This window comes from Saccopteryx leptura, chromosome 1, assembly GCF_036850995.1.
Source record: "Saccopteryx leptura isolate mSacLep1 chromosome 1, mSacLep1_pri_phased_curated, whole genome shotgun sequence".
Classification (NCBI taxonomy): Eukaryota; Metazoa; Chordata; class Mammalia; order Chiroptera; family Emballonuridae; genus Saccopteryx; species Saccopteryx leptura.
Genome location: NC_089503.1, coordinates 320,201,989 through 320,218,052, shown reverse-complemented (window position 1 = coordinate 320,218,052; position 16,064 = coordinate 320,201,989). Strand labels below are relative to the sequence as shown.

At 38.3% G+C, this 16,064-nt stretch overlaps 1 pseudogene; it reads right to left on the bottom strand.

Annotated features, from left to right (window-relative positions):
- The window catches only part of LOC136388412 (E3 ubiquitin-protein ligase HACE1-like), a 91,868-nt pseudogene that overhangs the window by 17,900 nt on the left and 57,904 nt on the right, over positions 1–16,064 (bottom strand).

Genomic DNA, 16,064 nt, shown 5'->3' with positions numbered 1-16,064 from the left:
GAGCTCATGCTCAAGCCAGAGACCTCAGGATTTCAAACCTGGGTCCTCCACATTCCAGTCCAGTGCTCTATCCACTGTGCCACTGCCTGGTCAAGTCATACATATAGATCTTAAAATTTTTATTTATTGGTTGATTTTAGAGAGAGAGGAAGGAAGAGAGAGAAACATCAATTTGTTGCTCCACTTATTTATACATTCATTGGTTGATTCCTGTATGTGCCCTGACTAGATATTGAACCCACAACCTTGGCATATGGGGCAATGCTCTAACCTACTAAGCTACACAGTAAGGACCATATATAAATCTTCTATAAATATATGCTCACAATTATATTTTTTAAAAAGCAGAAAAAAACAGAAGTAAATATATCAAGTTTGTTTATAGTAGTTATTGCTGGCAGAGGGTAGTTTTTCTCATTCTAATTTTCAGTGCTACAACTTCTCTATGAGAACTATGTACATTTATAATGGAACAACAAAATTATATTTTCCACAAACAAAAGACACTGATAAAATTCTAAGTTATAAATAATGAAATTGAACTTCTTTTAAACATCTTTCAGAAATATAAGCTATCAATAAAAGAAGTTTAAATCTAGTTTTCTCATCTATGATATTTAGGTTGAAAAAGTAGACTATTCAAAGAAGTGGTATCCCATTATTTTTTAGGATATGAATCTTGAGAATTTAAAGTTTGATAAGAACTGGAGAAAAATTGCTATGTATGGGTATTGTATGTGTTGTGTGTCTGTGTTGTCTAGCAACATACAAATATTAAAAATTTGGCTACTACCATTGGCCAATCTGCAGAAAGATTATCAAATTATGAAATACAATATATACACTGATAGTCCTGGCTGGAACACAGTTTGTTTGTTTTTTTAAACTTATTATTGGCGGCACCATTTTATTTTATTTTTATTTTTTTATTTATTCATTTTAGAGAGGAGAGGGAGAGACAGAGGGAGAGAGAGAGAGGAGAGACAGAGAGAGAGAAGGGGGGAGGAGCTGGAAGCATCAACTCCCATATGTGCCTTGACCAGGCAAGCCCAGGTTTCGAACCGGCGACCTCAGCATTTCCAGGTTGACGCTTTATCCACTGCACCACCACAGGTCAGGCCACAGTTTATTTTTTTATACATTAAATAAACATTTGTTGGCCCTGGCCGGTTGGCTCAGTGGTAGAGCATCGGCCTGGCATGTGGAGGTCCCGGGTTCGATTCCCGGCCAGGGCACACAGGAGAAGCGCCCATCTGCTTCTCCACCCCTCCCCCTCTCCTTCCTCTCTGTCTCTCTCTTCCCCTCCCGCAGCGAGGCTCCATTGGAGCAAAGATGGCCCGGGCGCTGGGGATGTCTCCTTGGTCTCTGCCCCAGTCGCTAGAGTGGCTCTGGTCACAACAGAGCGACGCCCCGGAGGGGCAAAGCATCGCCCCCTGGTGGGCAGAGCGTCGCCCCCTGGTGGGCGTGCCAGGTGGATCCCGGTCGGGCGCATGCGGGAGTCTGTCTGACTGTCTCTCCCCGTTTCCAGCTTCAGAAAAATAAAAAAATAAAATAAATAAAATAAATAAAAAATAAATAAATAAACATTTGTTGAGCACTACTATATATATTTCATTTTAAATGCCTAAATAAATCTTTGATTAATATCAAAAAGTGAAAGGGAAGTAGGAAACTGACAATTCAGAGTAATAACTCATTTTGGTTGTTTACCTACCTGTAAGTGATTAGAAATGGAATACATTAAATTCTTTTCACATTATTATAAAAACACTTCTTACCTGCCAGTAACAAACTGCAGGAGAAGAACTCTCTCCTCTGGAGTAATATCTTCCACAACTTCCTAGATTCACTAACAACAACAAAAAAAACTTAGCTCATATTTTGGATCAATCATAGACTTAATACCAATGAAATATGCAGAATTCATAAAGTGTATTTTATTCTAAGAAACTCATTTATCAAAAATGAGTTCATGGCCCTGACCAGTTGGCTCAGCAGTAGAGCATTGGCCCAGAGTTTGGAAGTACCAGGTTCAATTCCCAGTCAATGCACACAGGAGAAGCAACCTTCTGCCTCTCTCTCTCTCTCTCTCTCTCTCTCTCTCTTCCCCCTTTCTCTCTCTATATCTCTCTCTGACCTCTCCTATCCCACAGCCAGGCCTGAATGGTTTGAGCAATTTGGCCCCTGATGCTGAGGATAGCTCTGAAATTTCTGGCACTGAAATAGCTCGGTTGCTGAGCAATGGAGCAGCAGCCCCAGATGCACAGAGCATTGCCCTATAGTGGGCTTGCCGGGTAGATCCCAGTCAAGGCGTATGTGGGAGTCTGTCTCTGCCTCTCTGTCTCCCTGCCTCCTGACTCTCACATAATTTTAAAAAACTGAGTTCATACAAAGCTTTCATATGCAATTCCCATGAGAGAAATTTAGGGAAAAACTTTAATTTGTTAATTAATGTAGGTGTTCATCCAATAGTGCTGAAAATATTGCAAAATTAAATTGCAAAATTTAACTTCATTCTAAGCTCTGGAGAAATTTTACCTGAATAACTGGATCTCCTCTTTCATAGCCACTTGTGTATTCTGTATTTTTTATCCAGTCACTCACATCAATTTCTGGCATGCCAGAAAGCAGTAGCTCCTTCGGGAAAGAAAAAAATATTTCATTAATCTTCTTTGAGATAAAAAACCACATTACATTTAAAGAGTAAACTTGCCTTAATAATTAGAAACTAATTCCATGTAAAACTGATTTCTTTGTAACAGCTTCTGCATATCATCAATAACAAGTACTATATGGGAGAGAACCCTTGATACCGATAATCTCAAATACTGTGAGATGTGGAGATATCTCTACGTTAATACAATTTAACTAAAACATAAGAAGAGATAATACTTTGTTTATATATAAACATTTAAGCAACAGTTTACATGTACAATAATTTTATGAATGTTATTATCTTTGTTTATTTTTATTTTATGAATTTTAAAAATTCTATAAAGAGACCATACTCTCAATATGAAAGTAACAACAAAGACCAAAATAAAGCCTGGGTTAAGCAAAAGAAAAGGATCTCAGAAACTCTAATTATTAGGAAAAAATTAAAAAATAAAAATAGTTATATTTTAAAGTAAAAACAAAAACAAAACAGATTCAGCCCTGAGGCTTTGAAGAACATTGTGAAATAATTCATATGCTTTCATATCAATTTTCCCCAAGGTGAAAAAAGAAATGTAATTTCCCTAATGACTTTTGGTAGCCTTCTTTTTCCCAGGAAGATCATCAAATAAACAAAATAGAATAAAATAACTAAAAATTTAAATTAAGAATGGCAAAAGTGTCCTGGCTGGCTGACTCAGTGGTAAAGTATCAGCCCAGTGTGTGGAAATCTCGGTCAGGGCACACAGGAGAACTACCCATCTGCTTCTCCACCGTTCCCCCTCTCCTTCCTCTCTCTCTCTTCCCTTCCTGCAGCCAAGGCTCCACTGGAGCAAATTTGGCCCGGGCACTGAGGATGGCTCCATGGTCTCCACCTTAGGTGCTAGAATGGCTGCAGTTGCAACAGAATGACACCCCGGCTATGCAGAGCATCACCCTCTAGTAGGCTAGCCGGGTGGATCCCAGTCAGGCGCATGCAGGAGTCTGTCTCTCTGCCTCCCCACTTCTCACTTCAGAAAAGAAAAATAGCAGAAGTATTTATCTTTTTTTTTTTCCGAGAGAAAAGAAAATGTGAAGAAGAGTTTGTCCACATCTCTGAATTAGTCCATTTCTCACAGTTGGATGTATTTACAGTCAGGGGAGGAAATAACTAGCCTACACTTAACTAAAGAAAACACCAAATTGCCAGAATAGCAGGATTTATTATTACAGAGACACAGACATAATGTTGTTCAAAACCACATGTCCTGTGCAACCACTCATAATATACACCAAACTACTATAGTTATGCTTTGAAGGCTAATGAAGGTTAATATAAATATAAGGTGGTGTCTGAGAACTCTTGGATGTTTCTGAGATCTATTCAAGGAGTCTGCAAAGGTCTCTCTTTTCCAACTTATCTAAGGCTGAATCTTCTCCTTATAGCTCAACCAAACAACATATCACTACAGACAATATGCAGAAGCAGAGATGAATACCCAGTTGTCTTCTATTAAGCTAGACATTAAAGAAACTTGCAAAAATATAAAATGATACCACTCTTCCCATTATTTTTGTTCCATTCTGGAAAAATGCAGAATTTTAACATGTTATTGTGTTAATAAGTAATAAAGCCTGGGCCGGGTTGCTCAGTGGATAGAGTATCATATCATCCCTTGCATGCAAAGGTCATGGGTTTGATCCCTGGTCAAGGCACATGCAAGAAGCAACCAATGAGTGCACAACTAAAAATGGAAAAAACTAAGTGGAACAATGAATTGTTACTTCTTTCCCTCCCCCACCCCTGCTCCCCTATCCCTTCCTTTCTTCCTCTCAAAACAATAAAAAAATTTTAAAATATCAGTAATGAATTATTTTTATACTAATAAAATAGTCTACACTTCTGTTTTAATTTCAAATAAATATCAATTAGATAAATAACTCACATAAACAAAAAAGGTTTTTGTTGTAAGAGAGTCCTAAGACCAAAAAGTTTGAGAACAGCTCATGTTTTAGTTATCCTTGCCATGGCACAATACTATTATTAGATGAAGGTGTCTGGTTAGTATCCACTTACCAACCATGAATACATTCTCTACCTTTCTTTGCCCTGTTCTGTGTCCTAGGAGGCTGATCCTGGCAAACTAGCTCTCTGGTCTGTTGGCTTCAGGTTGAATGTCACTGAGAACAGGCAAACGCCTGGAGGTGAGAGTATTTTCTGCTCCCTCCCTGCTTTCGCACATCTTTTCAGTAGCCACAGGGCTCCTTACAGTAAAACCTCTACCTGTCTCTTCAATTCTAGAGGTGATAAAGGTTTTCCACTGTTGCCAGTCTCTGGATACCTCACAGAATCTTGTTTATTCTTAACACTGCCTACAGCCCTGTACTAGACCCTTTGTTATCTTTATTTGAACCATCTGGGAAAATTCTGTTTTGTGGCAGGACCGATACAGACTGTCAAAAGGGAGTGAGCATAAATATTACATATTTCTTACAATCTGAATTTAATCTTCTTCCCTTCTAAGCTGAAGTAAGCTTTTAATAATATAAAGTATGGTCTCATTGTTAATAATTATGAATAAAAATGACCGAGACCTTTTTTTATTTTTATTTTTTTTTTTTTTTTTTTGTGTGTGTGTGTGTGTGTGTGTGTGTGTGTGTGACAGAGACAGGAAGGGAGAGAGATGAGAAGCATTAATTCTTCACTGCAGCACCTTAGTTGCTCATTGATTGCTTTCTCATATGTGCCTTGACCAGGGTGCTACAGCAGAGCGAGTGACCCCTTGCTCAAGCCAGTGACCTTGGGCTCAAGTCAGCGACTTTTGGGCTCAAGCCAGCAATGGGGTCATGTCTATGATACCACACTTAAACCAGAGACCCTGCACTCAAGCTGGTGAGCCTGTGCTCAAGCTGAATGAGCCAGGCTCAAGCCAGTGACCTCGGGGTTTTGAACCTGGGTCCTCTGTGTCCCAGTCTGATGCTCTATCTGCTGCACCACACCTGGTCAGATGAGACCTTATTTTCTTAAGAAATTTGAACTATTTTATGAATATCACATTATAACTTTTTATGAAAAGGATGAAAGATCTTTATTAACCTATTTAACTCTGCTCTTTCCAAATAATCCTACAATCTGAATCAGCTTAATTTAGTTTTAAAGCCAAAGTCTAAGACACACTAACTTCTAAGAACCACAATTAAAAACCTGTCAGTAGCAGACCTAAATGTGAAACACAAAGAAATAAAGCTTTTAGAAGAAAATATAGGAAAAGACCTTCAGGACCTCAGAATAAGAAATGGTTTCTGACCTGGCCGGTTGGCTCAGTGACAGAGCATCAGCCCAGCACGTGGATGCCCCAGGTTCAATTCCTGGTCAGGGCACAGAGGAGAAGCACCCATCTGCTTCTCCATCCCTCCCCCTCTCATGTCTCTCTCTCTCTCTTTCTCTCTCTCTCTTTCTCTCTCTCTCTCTCTCTCTCTCTCTTCCCTTCCTGATGTCATGGCTCAATTGGAACAAGTTGGCCCAGGGTGCTGAGGATGGCTCCATGGCTTCCACCTCAGGTGCTAAGAAGAGCTCAGCTGTTGAGCAACAGATCAATACCCCAGATGGGCAGAGAAAAATTTTTGTCAATTATTTTTGTTGTTACTATTTGTTTTTTGCACCATAGGTTTAATCTCTGTTTAACAGTTCATAAGTATTCTTCCATTTTTAAATGCTAAAAATAATTTTTATGGTTATGCAAAAACTAGACAAGTCTAGTTAATGGTTTGGCTAACCAAAACCATTAATCCTAAACCTAAAAACAGAACCAAAACATGCAAAACTGATGACTATTTAATGAAAGTAAGTCACAAGGGACTTCCAAATTAATAAATTCTGTCCACTACTATACTAAGATATGAGTAAAAAAAATTGGAAATACTGATATCCATGTAAAATTAAAGGTATACACCATTGTACTTATTTGTATTAATTAAAATAAATGGCATAGGGTAAAACTAATTTTATTAAACAAAATAAAAACCAAAGGATACTTTCACTGAGCCAAAATTTACTATTCTAAATTATACTTTTTAAAAGCTATACTCTGTTTAAATACTATGTTTTATTAAGGAATTAGAAGCTCAGAGTTTGAAAATATGTAATTTATTACCAAAAAGAAAAAGGAAATAAGGGAAAATGCAGGCATAAATCATATAAAACTAAAAATCCCATTAGAACACAGCAAAAGGCAGGCAAATTTACAAAGTATAACAAAACATTCACTAGAATGGGGGCCAGCAAAAATAGTGGACTCCACAGAAGTCTGAAATGGAAAATTACAAAATACATGTGATGAAATAAGACGCTGGAGAGGAAACTAAACACAACAAGAATAACCCGCTTAATCGATTCTTCTTTTTGGAAGTACAAGATGTCTGTACTAGTATGCTTTTTACCACAGATGGCCAAATAAAAAAATTCAGAAATAATAAAAATTTTGCTTTTGGGAAAGCTGACCTTCAGCATCTCCAAAGAACAGTACATTAGAAATAATATACTATTCTGTTTTTGGCTATCAACACTGTACTCCATTTCACATTAAGAAATTGTTAATCTGGTTAGTAAGCTTAAGAAAAGCACAATCACAAATGATGTAACAAATCTCTAAACATGAACATTATAGTATTCCATTCATCAATTATTTCTGAATTACATCAACTGGAGTTTTGTTTTGTGAAACAGCACAGGAGCTGATGTTCTACCTTCCAATTCAAATTCATCAAAAAACTGTATGAAAGAATTCATCAAAAAGCTGTATGAAGAAAGGTGGGATGACATATGAAAGCCCTGTAAAAAAGCATTGATCTGAGGCTGAATGGCTCTTGTCATTTGAAATTCAGTAACAAGCTGGACATACTCTGCCTATAAAAAAAAAAGTTTTATGATGACTTTTTTTTAATTCAACATACTTAAGTTAATGTTGATATAATCACTTCTCATTTAAGAGGTAAAGGTTTAGAATTAATTTGGCACCAAGATTCGTACATCTCAGCAAACCAGCACCATACCACTCACTAAAATATTTAGGCCAAACTCCTAACCATCCACAATTTCTCGCACACCTGTCAGCAAGTGCTATCAGCCCTACTTCCAAAAAAATATCCACCTCCACTTTTAGCATGCTGGTCCAAGTCATCATCATCTCTCACCTTGAACACTGCAATGTCTGGTGTCACTGTGTCTATTTTGCCTTTGTGCTGCTTCTTGTCCATACCACAGAGTGATGTTTTTAATACATCAATATATAATTCATATCACACAACGTTCCTGCTCAAAATCCTACACTGACTAACCACAACACTTAGAATAAAATCCAAATTCCTTTCTATTCTCTCTGCCTTGCTTTTTCATCTCATTTCCTTCCACTCTCCCCCTTGCTTGCTCACTCTGTTCCCCAAGCACAACTTGTTTGTGTCTCAGTGTCTTTCCACTTCTTGGTGTCTCTGTCTGAAATGTCTCTTTAAGAAGTAATCTCTCAGGGGGCAGCAAGATGGCAATGGAGTAGGCAGACGTTCCAACTTCCACCTCCCAGAACCAAAGTGAATTACAACTTAATTTTAAGAACCATCATCTAGAAAAACCAACTTTGGACTAAACTAAGAGGACTCTTTGATCAAGGAACACTGAAGAAGCTACACTGAGACTGGTAAGAAAAGCAGAAATGCAGAGAGGGCTGCCCAGCTCCTGGACATGAATAGCAACCCAGAGGGACTTGCATGGCAGGAAGTGAGTTTAGCAGAGAGGGGAGTGTCATGAGCCCAGGACCAAAGCCCCAGCCTATAGCCCCAGAGACTAGAAGAAGCATATGGACAGTATTTAGCTGCAAAACAAGCCAGGATACTGTTTGTGAGAAAGAGACTGATTTCTCAGACCCAGGATTCTTCCTAAAAGGACAGCGCAGAAAATCTCTTTCACACTCACCTGGGACTCTGCGGGATGGGGAGAGAGGAGAGGACCAAAGTAGCAGGAAGAGAAAGTAATCTGGAAGGCACAGGGAGAAACACTTTGAGGGACAGGCACCCTAACCCCTGGGTTGAGTCACTCCCCAAATCTAAAGTGAATATTTCCCCTGGAACCAGCAATACCAGCAAAGGGAAGCAGGATACCAGCCAAACAAGCTCTCCCATGGCCCTCATAGCAGAGTCGCTTAGAAGGGAGCCATCAGGGATACAGTATTGAGAGCTAAGGTCTGAGCTGCAGCACTCCCACCCACACTGCTGAGGGCTCGCCGGAGAGCGGGCGGCAACAGGACGTGGAAGCGCAGTCTGATCAGAGGGGGCAGAAGCTGGGCCAGTCACAACTGAGGCCCAGAGTGAGCTCAGTCCCACCTGGCAGGGCAAAAGGGGCACACAAAAGCAGTCCGACCCAGCTGCAGGCCGGGTAAGCAAGAGCGGTCCCGCCTGCAATCCTGCCCACAGGAGCAAGACAAAAGCCAGGCGAAAGCCAGCGAACCAGCGGACAGCCATGGCTGAGCAGGGGGGTGCAGCCCCACCCCGGAGCCAGGGCTTGCAGCCTGGCATGTGAGCGCAGCCCTGCCATCGGGGGTGGGGCAAAAGCCAGGGGGAGCAGGCAGAGACCAGCTGCTGAGCGAGGGTGTGCAGCCCCATCCCTGGAGCTGGGTCTTGCAGCTGTCACAAGCACAGCCCCACCTGCAAGGGTGGCAAAAAGCCGAAAACGGGCAGAGACCTGCGGCTGAGCAGAGGGGGTGGCGGGCCTGTAGACAGACCACATCTAGGGAATACAGAGGACTCCTGTGGCCACACCCTACTTATACACAGACAAAATGGGAAGGCAGAAAAATGCAACCCAAATGAATCAGGAGAAATTCCCAGAAAAGAACCTGATTGAGTCAGATATAGACAAATTATTAAATGCAGAGTTTAAAATAATGATTGTTAGGATGCTCAGAGATCTTAGAACAGCAATTGATGGACATAATGAGCACCTAAATAAAGAGATAGCAAATATAAAAAAGGACATTGAAATAATAAAAAAGAATCAGTAAGAAATGACAAATACAATATCAGAAATGAAGACCACAATTGAAAAAATTAAAATCAGGATGGATGAAACTGAGGATCAAATCAGCGAGTTAGAGGACAAGATAAATAAAGGCATGGAAGCAGAGCAGCAAAAAGAAAAGAGACTCAAAAAGTCTGATGAAACTCTAAGAGAGCTCTGTGACAACATGAAGAGAAATAACATCCACATCATAAGGGTTCCTGAAGAAGAAGAGAAAGAACAAGGGATAGAAACCTTGTTCAATCAAATCATAGCTGAAAACTTCCCTAAATTGATGCTGGAAAAAGTCACACAAGTTCAAGATGCACAGAGAATTCTATTAAAGAGAAACCCAAAGAAATACACACCAAGACACATCATAATTAAAATGCCAAAGCTAAGTGATAAAAAAAATATTAAAAGCTGCTAGAGAAGAAAAGGCTATCACCTACAAAGAAGCCTCCATAAAGATGGGATGTGACTTCTCAAAAGAAACACTTGAAGCAAGAAGGAAATGGCAAGAAATATTCAAAGTAATGCAGAAAAAGAGCCTACAACCAAGACTACTTTATCCAGCAAGTCTATTGTTTAAAATTGAAGGAGGGCCCTGGCCGGTTGGCTCAGTGGTAGAGCGTCGGCCTGGCGTGCAGAAGTCCCGGGTTCAATTCCCGGCCAAGGCACACAGGAGAAGCACCCATCTGCTTCTCCACCCCTCCCCCTCTCCTTCCTCTCTGTCTCTCTCTTCCCCTCCCGCAGCCGAGGCTCCATTGGAGCAAAGATGGCCCGGGCACTAGGGATGGCTCCTTGGCCTCTGGCCCAGGCGCTGGAGTGGCTCTGGTCACAACAGAGTGACGCCCGGAGGGGCAGAGCATCACCCCGTGGTGGGCAGAGCGTCGCCCCCTGGTGGGCGTGCCGGGTGGATCCCAGTCGGGCGCATGCAGGAGTCTGTCTGACTATCTCTCCCCATTTCCAGCTTCAGAAAAATACAAAAAAATAATAATAATAAAATTAAATTAAATTAAAGGAGAACTAAAAAGCTTACCAGACAAAAAAAACTCAAGGAATTCATTACAACCAAACCAATGCTGCAAGAAATGTTAAGGGGCCTGTTGTAAACAGATCAAAGGGGAAAAAGAATATAGTCAAAGAGGAAAATAGCTTTAAAGAATAAAATGGCAATAAACAACTACATATCAATAATAACCTTAAATGTAAATGAATTAAATGCTCCAATCAAAAGACATAGGGTAGCAGTGTGGATAAAAAAACAAGACCCATACATATGCTGTCTACAAGAGCATAACCCACCTCAAAACAAAAGATACACATAGACTGAAATGAAAGGATGGAAAAAAATACTTCATTAAAATGGAAATGAAAAAAAAGCTGGGGTAGCAATACTTATATCAGACCAAATGGACTTTAAAACAAAGACTATAGTAAAAGATAAAGAAGGTCACTACATAATGATAAAGGGAGCAATCCAACAGGAAGATATAACCATTATAAATATCTATGCACCTAATATAGGAGCACCTAAATATATAAAGCAGACTTTGATGCATATAAAGGGCGCAATCAACAGCAATACTATAATAGTAGGGAATTTCAATACACCACTAACATCACTAGATAGATCTTCAAGAAAGAAAATTAACAAAGAAACAGCAGACTTAAAGGAAACACTAGATCAACTGGATTTAATATCTTCAGAACCTTTCACCTTAAAGCATCAGAATATACATTCTTTTTCAAGTGCTCATGGTACATTCTCTAGGATAGACATGTTAGGGCACAAAAGCAATCTCAACAAATTTAAGAAGATTGAAATCATATCAAGCATTTTCTCAGATCACAATGTCATGAAACTAGAAATCAACCACAATGGAAAAACTGAAAAATTCTCAAACATTTGGAAACTAAATAGCATGTTATTAAATAACAAATGAATTAACAATGAGATCAAAGAAGAAATTAAAAAATTCCTAAAAATGAATGATAATGAGCATAACAACCCAAAATTATTGGACACAGCAAAAGCAGTCTTGAGAGAAAAGTTCGTAGCACTACAGGCATACCTAAAAAAGCTAGAAAAAGCTCAAATAAACAACTTAATCCTGCATCTAAAAGAACTAGAAAAAGAACAGCAAGTAAAGCCCAGAGATAGTAGAAGGAAGGAAATAATAAAAATCAGAGTAGAAATAAATGACATAGAGGCTAAAGAAACAGTACAGAGGATCAATGAAACCAGGAGCTGGTTCTTCAAAAGGGTAAACAAGATCGATGAACCATTAACCAGACTCACCAAGAAAAAAAGAGAGAGGACTCAAATAAATAAAATTAGAAATGAGAGTGGAGAAATTATAACTGATACAACAGAAATACAAAATATTGTAAGAAAATACTATAAAGAACTGTATGCCAAAAAATTAAACAACCTAGGTGAAATGGACAAATTCCTTGAAACATAATCTTTCAAAACTCAATTTGGGAGAATCAGAAAATCTAAACAGACCAATTACAACAAATGAGATCGAAACAGTTATCAAAAAAATCCCAATAAACAAAGCCCTGGGCCAGATGGCTTCACTGGTGAATTCTACCAAAGTCTCAAAGAAGAACTAACTCCTATCCTTCTCAAGCTATTTCAAAAAATTCAAGAGGAAGGTTGACTTCCAAGCTTCTTCTATGAGGTGAGTATAATTCTGATTCCAAAACCAGGCAAAGACAACACAAAGAAAGAAAAGTATAGGCCAATTTCCCTGATGAGTTTAGATGCTAAAATCCTCAACAAAATATTAGCAAACCGGATCCAGCAATACATGAAAAACATCATACATCATGATCAAGTGGGATTTATTCTGGGGAGGCAAGGATGGTACAATATTCGTAAATCAATCAATGTGATTCATCACATAAACAAAAGGAAGGAGAAACACCACATGATAATTTCAATGGATGCAGAAAAAGCATTTGATAAAATCAGCAGCCATTCATGATCAAAACTCTCAGCAAAGTGGGAATACAGAGAACATACCTCAACATGATAAAGGCCATCTATGAAAAACCCACAGCCAACATCATAATTAATGGGCAAAATTAAAAGCAATTCCCCTAATATGAGGAACAAGACAGGGGTGCCCCATTTCACCACTCTTATTCAACATAGTAATGGAAGTCCTAGCTACAGCAATCAGACAAGAAGAAATAAAAGAAGTACAAATTGGAAAAGAAGTAAAACTATCATTATTTGCAGATACTGTACATAGAAAACCCTAAAGTCTCAGTCAAAAAACTACTGGACCTGATAAATGAATTCAGCAAGGTGGCAGGTTATAAAATTAATACACAGAAATTAGAGGCATTTTTATACACCAACAAAGAACTGTCAGAAAGAGAAATTAAGGAAACAATCCCCTTCACTGTTGCAACAAAAAAAATAAAGTACCTAGGAGTAAATTTAACCAAGACTTATACTCGGAAACTTACAAAATATTGATAAAGGAAATCAAGGAAGATACAAACAAGTTGAAGCATATACTGTGTTCATGAATAGAAAGAATAAACAGCATTAAAATATCTATATTACCCCAAGCAATCTAAAAATTCAATACAGTTCCTATAAAAATACCAATGACATACTTTAAAGATATACAAAATATATTCCAAAAATTTATATGGGACCAAAAAAGAATACGAATAGTCTCAGCAATCTTGAAAAAAAAGAATAAAGTGGGAGGTATCACACTTCCTGATATCAAATTATACTACAAGGACATTGTACTCAAAACAGCTTGGTACTGGCATAAGAACAGGCATATAGATCAATGGAACAGAACAGAGAACCCAGAAATAAACCCACACCTTTATGGACAATTGATATTTGACAAAGGAGTTTAAGAGCAAACAATGGAGTAAAGACAGTCTTTTTAACAAATGGTGTTGGGAAAATTGGACAGATACCTGCAAAAAAATGAAACTAGACCACCAACTTATACCATTCACAAAAATAAATTCAAAATGGATAAAAGACTTAAATATAAGTCGTGAAACCATAAGCATCTTAGAAGAAAACATAGGCAGTAAGCTCTCCGACATCTCTTGCAACAATATATTTGCTGATTATCTCCATGGGCAAGTGAAATAAAAGACAGGATAAACAAATGGGACTCTATCAGATAAACTAAAAAGCATTTGTACAGCTAAAAACAATTATGAACAGAATAAAAAGACAAACCACACAGTGGGAGAAATTATTCGATAATATATCTGATAAGGGGTTAATAACCAAAATTTATAAAGAACTTGTAAAACTCAACACCAGCAAGACAAACAATCCAATCAAAAAATAGGCAAAAGAAATGAATAGACACTTCTCCCAAGAGGACATACAGATAGCCAACAGACAGATGAAAAAATGTTCAACATCACTAATCATTAGAGAAATGCAAATTAAAACCACAATGAGATATCACCTCACACCAGTCAGAATGGTGCTCATTAACAAAACAACACATAATAAGTGTTGGCGAGGATGTGTAGAAAGGGGAACCCTCCTGCACTGCTGGTGGGAATGCAGACTGGTGCAGCCACTGTGGAAAACAGCATGGAGATTCCTCAAAAAATTAAAAGTGGAACTGCCTTTTGACCCAGCCATCTTACTTTTAGGAATATATCTCAAAAACATCATATCACTGATTCAAAGAAAGAAATGCACCCTCATGTTTATGGCAGCATTGTTTACAATAGCCAAGATCTGGAAACAGCCCAAGTGTCTGTCAGTGGACGAGTGGATTAAAAAGCATGGTACATATACACAATGGAATACTATGGGGCCATGAAAAAAAAAGGAAATATTATCTTTTGCAACAACATGGATGGACCTGGCAACTATTATGTTAAGTGAAAAAAGCCAGGCAGAGAAAGAAAAATATCATATGACCTCACTCATTTGAGGAATCCAAGGAACAATGTGAACTGAGGAATGGAATTAAACCTGAAGGGAAGGGAGGAGGGAGCTCTAAGGAGGGGGGCAAGGGAGATGTTGAGGGGAATGGGGGGAGGGGGGATGCAATTGGGGTGACACTAGAATCTATGTAAACACAATAAATTAAATAAAAATAATAATAAGTCAAAATATTTTTAAAATAAGGAATATAAACTGTGTGAAAAAAAAAGAAGTAATCTCTCTGCAGGCAGCGGCACTGCCTGCTTTACCAGTATATATCCTCCTCTCCTACAAACAGTGACGGCCACTTTGTAAGTGTTCAAAAAATATGTAATAAATAAGTCAAAAAATTCATTTAATACATACTTAGAACTTGATAAAATGGCACGTTTAAGTATAACAAATTTGATTCTGAGTTAAAGTAAGCTATTTTCACACATTTTATTTTAAAATACATTACCGTCATCACAGAAAATAGTATCACTTAAAATGTAACTGGTAATAAAAGTACATTTTAGCTCGGACCAGAATGAATTATTAGATACATACAGGGTGGGGCAAAAGCAGGTTTACAGTTGTGAGTACGTGAAACACAGAACTTATTTTATTCTTGTATTAGTATTTATTAATTATTGTATTATTTTCCATACAAACAACTGTAAACCTACTTTTGCCACACCATGTGTGTGCGCGCATGCTCTCTTTCTCAATTATGCATTATCTTTTATAAGTTTTAAATTATGTCTAAGTGAAACTGTGAGTTAAAAGCAGTATGTTTCATGTAATTCTCACCTCGCAGGAATGAATGCTCTAAACACAAAGGGGAGAAAGCCTGTTTCAGGACCTTCTCATTATTATTTTTGGGGACACTAAGCTGATGCTCTGCACCCCAGCCTGCCTAAAACCATAGGCACCAGCAAGTTATATATATGACTACTGGCTATGAATTCTTCACATAGCTCAGAACTACAGGAGTGTCACAGTGAATCCCTCACAACTCTCCCCAAACCCAACATGGCTCCTTGTATAATCTGGCACAGGGAAGACTGCCATCCCTGCCATTTAATCTATTCTTACTCCCAAATCCTACTAAGTACCACCTGAAAGTTTTTCTCCACTATATAGGAATTAATCAGTTACTGCAAGTTGTATCAGATAGTTACTAGAGGTAGACAGAAATGTGAGCCAAACTAACAAACAGAAACATAAAACTGAATTTTCAGGGTACAATCAAGAAATAATGTATAATAAAACACTTCTAAGTGATAACCAGAGTAATTTCAGCATTTAACTAAAACTGCTTACAGAACACTACAAGTTTTCCATTCTGCTATTAATTATATGTTTAAGGTGTTATATGAGATCCTATCTTTCCTTTATAAGAACAGCTTTTTCCCAAGAGAATTTTACAATCTTAATGTACCATTCAATAGTCAT